This window comes from Kogia breviceps, chromosome 7 (assembly GCF_026419965.1).
Source record: "Kogia breviceps isolate mKogBre1 chromosome 7, mKogBre1 haplotype 1, whole genome shotgun sequence".
NCBI classification, from domain to species: domain Eukaryota; kingdom Metazoa; phylum Chordata; class Mammalia; order Artiodactyla; family Physeteridae; genus Kogia; species Kogia breviceps.
This window is the reverse complement of record NC_081316.1, coordinates 56,932,677-56,947,357: the sequence shown is the minus strand read 5'-3', so window position 1 is coordinate 56,947,357 and position 14,681 is coordinate 56,932,677. Positions and strand designations below refer to the sequence as shown.

Below are 14,681 nucleotides of genomic sequence, written 5' to 3'. Positions count from 1 at the left end.
CTTGTATTTGTTTAAGAAAGTGCTATTAGTCACATTTCAACAGTTGAAAAAAAATTAATCCTCAATTTATTACAACAGTAATAAATAACAATAAATTCTACTTCAATCAACTGTGTTCTTTAAACATTTGAAAGCTTGTTGATTAATGCTAATGAGGCAAAACACAAGTGCAATCCTGCCCACGTTGAGTCTATGGGCTCATCTTCGTTGCTGCTGTTGTTACTCCAGCATAGAGAACAGAAGTCCTGCTAATCATTTGGGTAGAGACCTAGATATTTTTGACATTTTAGAACGACAAGTACAGCAATTCGAACATTCCACAAATTCTCAGATAAGAGCCATGAGGAAGATACATTGGATATTCGTGTAATAATTTCAGAGAGAAGATAAGGAAAAGAAGCTCAATGCTTGCCCTTCATGTTTCCTTCTCTGGGTACCTTGTCATATTTCACACTTCCTGGCACTTCCTGTTATTAACTTATAGTTAATAAAGAATGAACACAAACGAATCATCCCTGCACACAGTCTAAAGAATAAAGAAATAGATTATATACTTTGACTGTATTATGTTTGTAACAAACCACGAACTATGAAATCATTTAAAACATGGAAAATATCCTTTTAAAAAAATTTTTGTCTTTTGGAAATTTTCCATCTTGAGAGAAGAATTTTACTATACTATGGCTTATAATTTCTTTCTTTCAGTTTTATTGAGATATAATTGACACACAGTACTGTATAAGTTTAAGGTGTACAGCATGATGATTTGACTTATATACATCATGAAATGATTAAGTAAGTTTAGTGACCATCCATCATGTCATATAGATACAAAATTAAAGAAATAGAAAAAATTTTTCCTTGTGATGAGAACTCTTAGGATTTACTCTCTTAACTTTCACGTATAACATACAGCAGTGTTAATTATATTTCTCATGTTGTATATTAGATCCCTAGTATTATTTACCTTCTACGTGGAAGTTTGTACCTTTTGACTGCCTTCATCTAACTCCCCCTCTCCTCTTCCCCCACCTCTTGGTAATCACAGATTTGATCTCTTTTTCTGTGACTGAGTTTGTTTTTGAAGTATAATTGCCCTGTAATACTATGTTAGTTCCTATTACACATAGTGATTAGATATTTCTACACATTTTGAAATAATCACCATGATAAGTCTAGTTACAATATGTCACTGTACAAAAATATTACATGGTTACTGACTATATTCCCCACATTGCACATTTCACAACTATTGACTCATTTATTTTGTAACTGGGAGTTTGTACTTCTTAATCTTCCTCACCTATATCTTCTCTCCTCCCCACCCGTCTCTCCTTTGGAAACCACTTATTTGTTCTCTGTATTTATCACTCTGTTTCCATTTTATGTTTGTTCTTTGTTTTGTTTTTTAGATTTCCATATATAAGTGAAATTATACAGTATTTGCCTTTCTCTGTCTGACTTATTTCACTTAGCATAATATCCTCAGGGTCTATACATATTGTCATAAACTTTTATTTATATTAAACTATGGAATGATAACAAGAACAGAGTTATTAAAAAATCATTATGAGGCCATTTTAAAAGAATGACTGATAGACTCTTTTTTTTTTTTTGGTACGCGGGCCTCTCACTGTTGTGGCCTCTCCCGTTGCGGAGCACAGGCTCCCGACGCACAGGCTCAGAGGCCATGGCTCACGGGCCCAGCCGCTCCGCGGCATGTGGGATCTTCCCGGACCCGGGCACGAACCCGTGTCTCCTGCATCGGCAGGCGGATTCTCAACCACTGCGCCACCAGGGAAGCCCTAGACTCTTTAAATAAGAACAAAAAACATCTTTCTCAGAATATAATTGAATACACATTCGGTACAATACTTATAGCATATATTTTCATTGCATTTTGAAATTATAATAATTAACATGCAAATTACTCAGAAAGATAGATATAAGTCAAAGACATTTGTAACTAAAGACAGAGCATTTCTATAACTTGGTTGTCTTAAGAAATTAAACCCCCCCTCACACACACACACCCCTAGTTGCCTAGTTTTAAAAAACCACACACGTTTTATGATAAAACAATCATAAAAATTTTTGGCACTTTATACAACAATGAAAAACACTTTAAAAATACTCCATTTCACTATCCTTGTATTTAATAAATATTGAGTAGGGCTATGTGCTGCTCTTAAGATAGCATAAGTGATTAGCTAATGGAAAAATAATGGCATGGTAAATTATAAAGTAACACCTCTGGAATGATACCTGAAATGAAATGATTTTTTTGTAAAATTAGTTGTTAACAATAAATGGAAAATGAATTTAAATTGATAGGGCAATTAAAATAAGTGTTATTTAATTTCCTACTAGAGTGGGTAATTATTCTTTATTGATGCTTTGACATTGCATAGATCTATAAATGTATTCGTTTCCCTCATATTTAAAGAATTTGTTTACCAAGTGAAAGATGACCAAGGGTAGATAAAATGTCCCGAACTGGCTTTTCCTATGAAATTTAAAATACATATCAGCTCATGTTTTCTAAAACTGTTACTTCATATTTATATATGATTATAGGAAAGTTTAAAAAACATATTTACAAAAGTTTCATAGCCACATGCTAGGATCAATCTACTGCATTTACAATAGTACAGAAGTTATTGCAAACTGTGGACAAAAGGTTAAAGAAAATTCAGGGACTCTGATTTACATCTACTATGCCAACAGTAAATGCCACAGCCGGTCTGAGTTACAGAAGAGCTAAGGAAACAAATTACCACTATAAACAAGGTTAAGTCCAACAAAGGGAGTAACTATGTAGCTGACATTTGAAATTGAAGATTTTACCAAGACAATGAAATCACTGTGGATACCGTAGACATAAATATATCAGCTAAAAAGGAAACAATGTTTTTTCCACTAAGATTAGGCTTAAGCACTTCTTAACTGGTGACTCTGCTTAAGCTCAAGTATTTCTAGTAAGAGCCAGAGAATGGCTGTAAAGGTACATAACTAAACATTTCCTCTAATTTCTCTTACTTTGGTGGAACATGGATACATTTAAAAATAATCAATATTTGATCAACATTCAACCACATTCCAGATATTCAATTCAACATGATAGGTAAACGTATAGCTTACATCTACATCCAGAATACAAGGTTATTTACAGGTGGAAGTATCCATCTGTGTTATAAAATTGAATCTGGTCCTATCTATCCATCCATCCATCCATCCATCCATCCATCCATCCATCCATTCATTAATTTATTCACTCACTCATATACCCACTCATTCAACAAGCATCTCCTGAGTATATATCATGCATTGCATAACCAGCTGCTATCAACTGTAGCCAACATAAATGTAAAGAAATGGATTGACTAGAAACAGTACAGAAATAATGATCCATGATTCTTATGAGTGACTGTGGCTGAACCTGGCTGAAGCAATGCTCTAAATCCAGATGATGTCGTTGCTTTTTGGAGGGCTGCTCTCTGTGGAGACAAATGTGGTCTAGGTTCACCAAGCCATAAGACCAAATTCAAATGATCAGTTTGGAGGCACTGGTTTCCTTGCACACACTCTGTGAAAGCAGGGGTAGTCTGTCTACATTATAGGATCATTCTCTACCCTCATTTGCTCATACTTCCTTCCTTCAATCCACTCTAGACACACTTACTGCCTTGATATTTCTAGAACATGCCAGATACACTCCCATCTTAGGGCATTTGCTCTAGCTGTTTCTGCTGCCTGGAACACCCTGCCTTCAGGCTGTTGTTAAAATTTCAATTTCTCTGACCTGACCTCTGACCCTGACCTTCCTATTTAATACTGTTCCCTAAAAATCCATCCCACTTCCTTATCCTGCTCTATTCTCAGTGTCCCTTAGCACTTATTATCTTGTGATATAGGATATAAATCATCTATGTATTTTATCTAATTTTTTATTGCCTATCTCATTGGTGAAAATATAAACTCCAGATGACAGGGATTTTTAACTATTTCATGCTATGCAGTAGAACCAGGGCAGATACATAGTTACCTTATAAAAGTGCATTAAATGAAAGAATGGATAAACATATGAATAGAAGAGGACAAGGAAAATCACTTGTCTCTGAGAAAGACTCCCATTTAATATGAAGCTGGTGGCTTTAGAGAGTGAGGAACAGCTGAAAAAGTGAGCGCCGTTAGTTGGAGTTGATAAATGTATATGTTACATTTCCTCATTGAACTCTGGTTACCTCTCCATCTTAGTCTACACAGAGTTTATGGCAACCACTGTGCAGGTAGTGGGACAACAGCAGAGCCAGCTTTGTATCCTGATTCTTCCATCTACTAGTTGTGTAAACTGGAGTCCCAATCTCCTCATGTGTAAGAAGGGAATAAACGTATCTATGTTCTTTAGTAATTGGCACATAATAGATTCTTTTAAAAAATTTTATGTAATTTTGAAAGGTTACTTTCCATTTACAGTTATTACAAAAATAGATTCTTTTTTTTTTTTTTTTTGCGGTACGCGGGCCTCTCACTGCTGTGGCCTCTCCCGTTGTGGAGCGCAGGCTCCGGACGCACAGGCTCAGTGGCCATGGGCCCAGCCGCTCCGCGGCATCTAGGATCTTCCCGGACCGGGGCACGAACCTGTGTCCCCTGCATCGGCAGGCGGACTCTCAACCACTGCGCCACCAGAGAAGCCCACAAAAATAGATTCTTGATTAAATAAAAATTCTCTGCTTTCAATAAGCTCTCAGGTTGTTTGGAAAACAGATACCTAAAGATCTTGACATAACTGAACTGGCTAGGATAAGTTCTGTAATCGTACTATGATATGTGAGTATAGAGGGGATCATGACTTACTCCTTAGAAGAGCAGGAGGAGAATCAACAAAAGGTTTAGCATTTGGGCTGGATCTTGAATACAGTATTAAGTTAGAATTGATAAAAGAGAACGCATCTTTAAAACCAATACATCAGACTGACTAAGTAACTAAAGAGTCAGCTGCCCTGACTTAGATCATACAGTGCTCATAAAATCCCAGCTCCCCTGTGCTGGAAATTGAGACAAAAATGCCTAGCAAACACTCAAAACTTGTATTTACAGTAAGATAAGCTAGAGTGGTCCCTAATAAGACAAATACAGTGAGTATTATAAAGATTTGAGTAAGGAACACTGATTTTTGGTAAGTGACCAAATGAGAGAATTGGTTACAATATTGAAAAGATGTGTCCATGATAAAGAAATTGACTAATCAATTATAAAATAAACTCGGTGACAAGAGTTGGTAGGTCTCATCCTAAAATCGTGACCGTAACACTAGCGACTGTGGAAAGTTTGGCTATTGAGAATAATACTAAACATGCCTATACATGTGTCAGTAATAAACAAAGCTGACACAGAACAATGTAAGTATTAAAATCACAAAAGGAAGTAAATCAGTGGATATTTCAGTACTCTGGCAAAGGAAAAGAGCAAGTGAAATTTAAACATCTAATTCCCCAAACAATTAAAAACTGATCTGTTTGACAAACCTGATGCGCAAACAATTTCAGGATTACATCTAGTGCATAAAGCTGGGTTCTCTCCGTATTTCCTGCATAACCCCAGATTGTATATCCTCATGTTAACACAGGAGATGCAGGCGTAGGGAAAGGAATGTCTGAACGTTGTTTAAAGCCTTTAACTTAACCTTTGCCCATGCAAAATCTTTTCCTTCTCCTGTGAAAAAAGAACACGAGGAACGATCACAGTTCCCCCTTTCCCCTTGGTGCCTGACTATGCTGAGGATCAGGTGTCACTGGAAGGTGGAGCCTGAAGGAGGAAGTCGTGGGAAAATGGACTGATTCTGTGTGTGGGAAGCTTAGAAAAGCAATCCCAGTACTGGGCATATACCCTGAGAAAACCATAATTTAAAAAGAGTCATGTACCAAAATGTTCATTGCAGCTCTATTTTCAGTAGCCAGGACAATGGAAGCAACCTAAGTGTCCATCAACAAATGAATGGATAAAGAAGATGTGGTACATATATACAATGGAATATTACTCAGCCATAAAAAGAAATGAAACTGAGTTATTTGTAGTGAGGTGGATGGACCTGGAGTCTGTCATACAGAGTGAAGTAAGTCAGAAAGAGAAAAACAAATACTGTATGCTAACACATATATATGGAATCTAAGAAAAAAAATGTCATGAAGAACCTAGGGGTAAGATGGGAATAAAGACACAGACCTACTAGAGCATGGACTTGAGGATACGGGGAGGGGGAAGGGTAAGCTGTGATGAAGTGAGAGAGTGGCATGGACATATATACACTACCAAACGTAGGGTGGATAGCTAGTGGGAAGCAGCTGCATAGCACAGGGAGATCAGCTCTGTGCTTTGTGACCACCTAGAGGGGTGGGATAGGGAGGGTGGGAGGGAGACGCAAGAGGGAGGGGATATGGGGACATATGTATATGTATGACTGATTCACTTTGTTATAAAGCAGAAACTAACACACCATTGTAAAGCAATTATACTCCAATAAAGATGTTAAAAAAAAACAACAACCCAATACTTGAAAGAGTCATGTGACTACAATGTACCCATATAGTCTTTATGGGTGTAAAGAACTAATCCCCATGATGTCTTATAATCATTCAACAACATGGTTCAACTTCATTTTATCTGACCTTACTAGGAGGGCACTCTGGGGCACCTCCAAAAATTTAATATTATTAAGCAGACTGCTTCTGTCACAGTTTATCTACGATCTGCAAGGTAGGGTGTTCAGTGCTTTACAAAAAAAAAAAAAAAATACTATAGTGGTATTCTGTACATTCTGACTATACTATCCTATTTTATTAAAGGAAACACAGAATCCATCCTGAAGCCTGACAGGCTTTGTTTTAGAAAATACAGGCAACCTAACTGCTGAATGTGCATACATTTCAGTTGACAAACAAAACAAAAACTTCACCTGTGGGTCTGGTCTACACAGGTAACAGACTATTTTACATCTCTTCTCCTTTAGAAAAAAAATCATTGCTTAAAAAAATACCAAAAATGTGTCTTTCATTTTAATTTGAGAGAATAATTAATTAATCATATCTATAGTGCCCGATGAGATTAAAGACAAAAGCTGTATTTTCTTACTCTCTGGATTCTCCCTGGGTTCAAACGACAAAGTTTGGAGTTGAAAGAAGTGGTTCTGTTCAAAATGCCTTCGGCACTGGCTAGGCAGGCTCAATCCTGCTTAAGGATTTCTCACAGATCACCTAATTAACTTACCACTGTCAATGTTCCAAGCTTTTCTCCTGACTATGTACCTCAAAATACCCACTTATACTTTTTGCCTAAAAAGAGGCATCACTTCAATGCCTATTTTACTGTGAAAAGTCTCCGTGTCTATACCTACCCTTTCTCAAAGGAATGAGCATCATTCCTCTTTTCTAAACCTAAATCTTCCCCTTCACCATTGAATTTTACTCATTATTCCTTTTTTTCCACTCTAGAATATTCAGTCTCTTACCATCAATACTTTTCTTCTGTTCTGGCTTTGACCATGCTTCTGTCCTATCCTAGGAAGATCTTCTCTTGGGACTTCCCTGATCGCACAGTGGTTAAGAATCCACCTGCCTATGCAGGGGACACGAGTTCGAGCCCTGGTCTGGGAAGATCCCACATACTGCGAAGCAATGAAGCCCGTGCGCCACAACTTACTGAGCCTGCGCTCTAGAGCCTGCGCGCCACAACTACTGAGCCCGTGTGCCACAACTACTAAAGCCCGCCTGCCTAGAACCCGTGCTCCACAAGAGAAGCCACCACGATGAGAAGCCCGTGCACCACAATGAAGAGTAGTCCCCGCTCTCTGCAACTAGAGAACGCCCGCACACAGCAACGAAGACCCAATGCAGCCAATAAATAAACAAATAAATAAATAAATAAATTTTAAAAAGATCTCTTGAACTTGCTGCAGCCTCATTTACTGTAAGAGCTGGAGTTTGTAAAGAGTGATCTCTAGTTACTAACTCCATTTCCGTATCACACATACTTTCCTCAGTCTCTTCCATCTGACTCCGTATACCACAATCTACTCAAATGGCAGTGGTTATAGATTGAATTACGCCTTTCAAAAGACAGACTGAAGTCCTAAGCCCTGTTACCTGTGAATGTGACCTTATTTGGAAACAGGGTTTTTGCACATGCAATCAATTTGAGATGAAGTTAAATTGGATTCGTGTGAGCCCCAATCCAAAAATTGGTGTCCTTGTAAGAAGAGGAAATTTGGACCCAGAAACACAGAAACACACAGAGAAGAATGCATGTGAGGACAGAGGCAGAGAGCAGGATGGTACATGTATAAGCCAAGAAATGCCATGGAACAAACTCTCCCTCAGAGCTCTCCAGAAGGAATCAATCATGCTGACCTTTTGATCTCAGACCTCCAGGCTCCAGAACTGCAAGAGAATAAATTTCTATTGTTTTAAACCACCCAAGTTGTGGTCATTTGTTAAGGTAGCTCCAGGAAATTAATATATCATCTAATTCTAATGGTCTAAGTGGTGGTATGTATATCTACCTCTTTATAATGAAATCATACACACACATACAAGTTTGGGCACTTATCAACATAGCAGTGGTCATTGAAACTATGAAAATGGATTCTCCACAAGAAAGAGATTACAGAGAGAATAGGATTCTATAATATGTGCCTTGGGGAATAACTATTATTTGAGAGAAGTGAATTTAACCTGTATGCCCAGAGTTTCTGATTCAGAATATCTGGCATGTGCCCCCCAATTTGCGTTTCTAACAAGCTTCCACGTGATGCTAATGCTACTGGTGTGAGGACCACATTCTGAGAACCACTGTTTCAGAGCAATAAAAAAAGATAAAATGGGCTTCCCTGGTGGCGCAGTGGTTGAGAATCCGCCTGCCGATGCAGGGGACACGAGTTCGTGCCCGGGTCCGGGAAGATCCCACATGCCGCGGAGCGGCTGGGCCCGTGAGCCATGGCCGCTGAGCCTGCGCGTCCGGAGCCTGTGCTCCGCAACGGGAGAGGCCACAACAGTGAGAGGCCCGCATACCACACACACACACACACACACAAAAGATAAAATGAAATGAGAAGTAATAAAAGAAATATGAGAAGAAACGGGGCAGTATAATGTGATGACGGTAGGAATGTAAAACAAATCAGTAGTGTTCTATGTAATGCAGAAAGAACAAAGACCCATCAAAGGACTGAAATTTCCAGTCCTTTTGTAGGAAAATTCTGGATGACTGGCTGGGCTCCTTGCTTGGTAGAACTGCTAGTTTGTAGTTACCTCACTCATTCCCATAATGGGAGAGGATGGCACAAAATGTGTAAATGTATTATGTATATGTACATATGTGTTCTCTATTGCTACTTCACTAAATCAAGTGGTTATCCAATCATGCTTGCTTTAGTGTAAAAGGCTCAATGACCACATTCCCTGATTCCAGTCTTTCCCTGCCTGATTCTCCAATCCATTCAGCAAAGATTTTCCAGGTTATTCTTTCCCTAAAATTCTACATCCATTGTGTTGCTCTGTTTCTTGAAATTGTCCATCACTGTTCATTTTCTACAGGAATGCTACATCCCCTCTTCTCACTATTCCTTACTTCTCTGCTACTAAGCTTCCCCCACAAGCAAGGTGATCTTGCTGTGCTGTTTTTCTACTATTATCTCCTGTTTCCCATCTGAAATGCCTTCACCACTTTAATTTTCAAGATCACTCAAGTCTTTGCCAACTCAAAGTAGTTCATTTCTAAGTTGAACCCCAGTAGAACCAATTATACGTATCAGCTTTTCCACATCTATTTAAATAGAATGAGTTAACTCATTCAACAAACACTAATTGATAACTACTCATGTGTCAAGGACTGCCCTATATATATTGTGGTTATATCAGTGAATCAGTGTTTATGGTTCTTTTCTAATGGAGAGTAAGGCAAGTAAAGAGGCAATGAAAACCCGGTGTGGTAAGTGTTGATAGGAGAGGAACAGGTGCTAACTATAGGTCCTGATATCCAATCTGAGACCTAGAAGATGAAAGTAAGCCAGGAGAAAGGGAATGGGGAGAGAACATCCCAGCAGAAGGAAATGTGCACTTAAAGACCCAGAGTTGGGAGATAACATGGCTTATTTGAGAAACTTATTTGAGAAATATTTCATGTGAAAGCAACGAGTAGTCTTAGTTAGAATACAGGCTGCAGGAGGAGAGGAACCATACCCCTTACACTCACCAATGTACACTTAGCCCCTGATACTATGCATAATAAATAGTTTGGAATAAATGGAGACAGGAGGACTCTTTCTCCACTGAATTAGGAGGGAAGGAGAGAAGGATGGTGTAGATAAAGGTTAAGAGTATTTGCTTAATGGCAGTACACTAAAGTCGTTCTCATCTTCAATTTACTCTGATAACAAGAAAGTGTGGTACTGGCCAAGATGAGGGAAGTAGTGAGGTCAGAGATTTGAGAAAGTACAGAAGTTTTGAAATAGCTCTTAGGGAAGATGGAAGAAATCATTGATTCTGTGTTTCTCTAAACACAGAAAAATTGCAAGGAACTGTTGATTGTCTCGTTAGGGTTTAGTGACTATGAATGATAGCACTATTCTAGTAACTTTTTTTCCTTCAGCAATTCTCAGCAGTCTAGGTATAAGCACAGAAAGTGTAAGAAGTTAGATTAAATCACTTTTGAAATTAATCTTTTGTGTGCATTGATCTTCTCTCTTCAACTAAATCATATGATCCTAGAAAGTAGAGGTTGCATAAAATAGATCATATTGTGCACACTGCTGGCATATGGTAATTGTTCAATAAATATTTACAGGATGAATTAATGATTGAATTGTTCAAAGACCAAATGATCACATGGCATAGGTATACTTTTAAATGTCAAGCATCTCATATTAACAGATGTGTATACTTTAGCAGACTGCTTTAGCTCAAGAAAAAGAAGTGACCAGAATAATTCATACTGAGCATTTTCATGTGCCAACTACTGCCTCATGTGCTTGGGAATTAATGAAGTGTCTATTGTATTTAAAGAAACAATAGAGATTACCAGAGAAACGTAATTACTCTTTATTAAATCTAAGAATGATCAGAACTTCCTTGCCTGCATCCTTACAAATGAAATAACCTGCTCTGACCACAGTTGACTGCTCATGGGACAGTATGACAAAGTGTGATCAGATGTTCTCTTACTGGTTTACCGTCTACTTTATTGTACTTGAAATGGAATTTCCTCCAAGCTTCCAGCATTAAAAGTGATAGACACTGCCTTTACCTATCAACCATGTCTGCCTGAATGTTTTTTTCCAAGTTAAGTTAACTCTAGTTGCCAATGTAAACCAAAGTCATTAATATTGACTCTGAATACAGTCCAGGTTGTTTGGAGGCATCCAGATCCCAATGCATAAAGTTATCAAAAGTAACAGATTATTTGAGAGAGATAAAAATCAACTCATATTTTGAAGTCTTGATAGGAATGTTCCAGTTGGCAGGGTTGCTGCTGGGGAAATCAGAGCAGAAATCTGAAGGGTAATTGGATGGGTCTTGATAAATTTCCATTCACAAAAGCTCTTATCCAGTAACAACCTCTTTGGCAAAGCCCTTCCTAATTCCCATCTTTTAAATTAAAAGTAATGTGTCCATGACCACATTTAATGCTATTTCTCTCACTTTTAATGAGACATCATTTCCTATATTAAATTAGTTACTTATAGGAAGGGTTGATATTGAAAACATTTAATAGCTTGTATAGCATGGACACCAACCAATCAGAACAGGAGCCTGCCATAAACCACTACTGTGGTATGTAGCACCTAACCGCCAGCTCTGTTCTGGAAAAGTTTAATGTCCCCCATGTTGGACAGTTAGCATTTTGAATGTAGAGGGAATAATAACTCTTTTAAAAAATTTATTCATTTTATTTATTTATTTTTGCTGTATTGGGTCTTCATTGCTGCACGTGGGCTTTCTCTAGTTGAGGTGAGCAGGGGCTACTGTTCGTTGCGGTGCTCAGGCTTCTCATTATGGTAGTTTCTCTTCCTGCAGAGCACAGGCTCTAGGCTCCTGGGCTTCAGTAGTTGTGGCACGTGGACTCAGTAGTTGTGGCTCGTGGGCTCCAGAGAGCAGGCTCAGTAGTTGTGGCACACGGGCTTAGCTGCTCCGCAGCATGTGGGATCTTCCCAGACCAGGGCTCGAACCCATGTCCCCTGCATTGGCAGGCGGATTCTTACCCACTGCGCCACCAGGGAAGCCCAATAACTCTTTTATTTATGTTCCCCAGGAGCATTATGAACAAAGTCGATACTCCAAAACTGATTTTTAAAATGAATGAATCAAATAAAGATCACTGAATCCTTTTTCCATAAGTATACTTTAATGAACTGTGCAGGAAAGGGCTCAGGCTGGTAAAATAATGTGATGAGTTACTTCATTCATTCTTTAAAAAACATTTAAGTTCCAGGCTATATTAGTTTTCTACGGCTGTTGGAACAAAGTTACACAAAACTGGTGACTTAAACAACAGAAAATTATTGTCTGACAATTCTGGAGGCTAGAAGTCCAGATCAAGGCATTTGGTTCTGCCTGAGGGCTGGAGGAAAATCTGTTCCATGCCTCTCTCCTAGATTCTGGTGTTTGGCTCACAATCTTTGGCATTTCTTGGCTTATCGAGGCAACACCCCCATCTCTGCCTTCATCTTCATGTGACATTCTCCCTGTGTATATGTCTGTCTCTGTATCCAACTTTCTTCATTTTATAAGGATACCAGTTATATTGGATTAAGGCCCACCAAAATGATCTCATCTTAACCTGGATCATCAGCAAATTTCCTACTTTCAATTAAGGTCACATTCACAGGTACTGGGCGTTAAGACCTCCACATCTTTTGGGGGGGACACAATTCAACTCATGACACTGGCACTGGGAAAGATTACTATGAAGAGGACACAGTTCTTGTCCTCGAGGAGCTCACAGACCAGAGTGGAGGAAATGAGAAGTAAACAGAACATAAGCAAATGCTTTCTAGAAAAGGCAGATAGCAGAGTCAGAGAAAACTTCTTGGAGATAGTGACAACTGAGCTGAGCCCTGTTGGATGGCTAGAAGAAAGACAGGAACTCTAAGCAGAGTGAGGGAGTAGCTTGTAGAGAGGTGATATGGCCTTGATCATTATAGTCAAAGGAGTGAATGGGGTTAGGAGGAAATACTGAGAATGGAGGCTGGAGAAACAGAGGCTCGTGAAGGTCCCGAGGTGCTGTTAAGGAGTTTGGATCTTGTATTAGTGGCAATGGGTAGCCTTTGAAGAGTTTTAAGCAGGGGCATGACATGATAAGATTTGGTCCACACCAGTTTTCCTCATTAGTGTTTGCTGTTGTTTTAAAAATACATGAAATTATATTCTGTGAGGGATGATGTTCTATTTTTTGGTATAAAGCATAATTTCTTCCTTCCCACATTTTTGTCTTTTCTTCACTATATTCAGTTATCCCTCATTAAAACTCACTTGGGGAAACTTTTTATCTCTCAATCCCATGTTCATGATTTAGTTTGAAATATTAGCTTTTCCTGGCTCCTCCCCCTGCCCCGTTCCCTGTTTGTCATAGCTTACCCATAAAAACCAAACTTCAAAAGATACAATATAACATCAACAGGCATTTGTAATCTGCTAAGAATCTAAAGAGCTAACCCCAAATTCATAAATTCATTTATAAGCTTGTTTGAATCTGCCAAAGATTTCAAATGGGCATTTTCAGCAAATGTCTGACTTCACTACTTCACTTAATCATCCTTATGGGGCTCTTTGTAAAAGAGATAGTTGGAAAATCTGGATTCATCTTAGGTCCTAGGAAAGAGTGAGAGTTATGTAATTGAAATAATTACACAAGTACCTCTTTTTGCAAGGACATTTTGCTCACTATGAAACAATGAAGGACTTACACACTATGGCTCAGATTTATGAAGTGGCTAACCAATATTTCCAGTATTTGTTGTATGATTTCAGATATGGCAAAGAAGATGTTTGAAACTATTGAGTAATGGAGGCTCCCTTATTACATTGTGTATGACAAGTGCTAGTATCTTCAATTATACAACAATTGAACTAAAGCACTTTTGCTTTGCCATAAAAACTGTTTCATTGGGACTAAAAATCTTTTCTATTGGTTCTGTTAATTTTTACAATGAACTATTCTATGTTGCATATCTAGTTGCACAAAGCAAGCAGCATGTGCCTTTGGCTTTAATTTTATACTTTCACCTAAATAGGTTTAATTTTTCACAAAGAAATCCTGGTATAGATTTGAATCTCCTTAAGGATTGCTTGACAAACCTGAGAAAGAACAAAGCAGGAAGCATCACATGTCCTGACTGCAAGCTATAAAGGTACAGTAATTAAAACAGTATGGTACTGGCATAAAAAGAGACAAACAGATCAATGGAACAGAACTGAGAGCCCAGAAATAAACACAAGCATATATAGTTAACAAATTTGACAAGGAATCCAAGAATACTTGATGGAGAAAAGTCAGTATCTTCAATAAAAGGTGTTGGATACATAGAGAATCCTAAGGATGCTACCAGAAAACTATTAGAGCTAATCAATGAATTTGGCAAAGTAGCAGGAAACAAAATTAATGCACAGATATCTCCTGCATTCCTATAC

At 38.3% G+C, this 14,681-nt stretch overlaps 1 protein-coding gene across 39 annotated transcripts in view; it reads right to left on the bottom strand.

Annotated features, from left to right (window-relative positions):
• Nucleotides 1-14,681, bottom strand: part of DLG2 (discs large MAGUK scaffold protein 2) — a 2,077,851-nt gene that overhangs the window by 538,967 nt on the left and 1,524,203 nt on the right. The window lies entirely within an intron of this gene.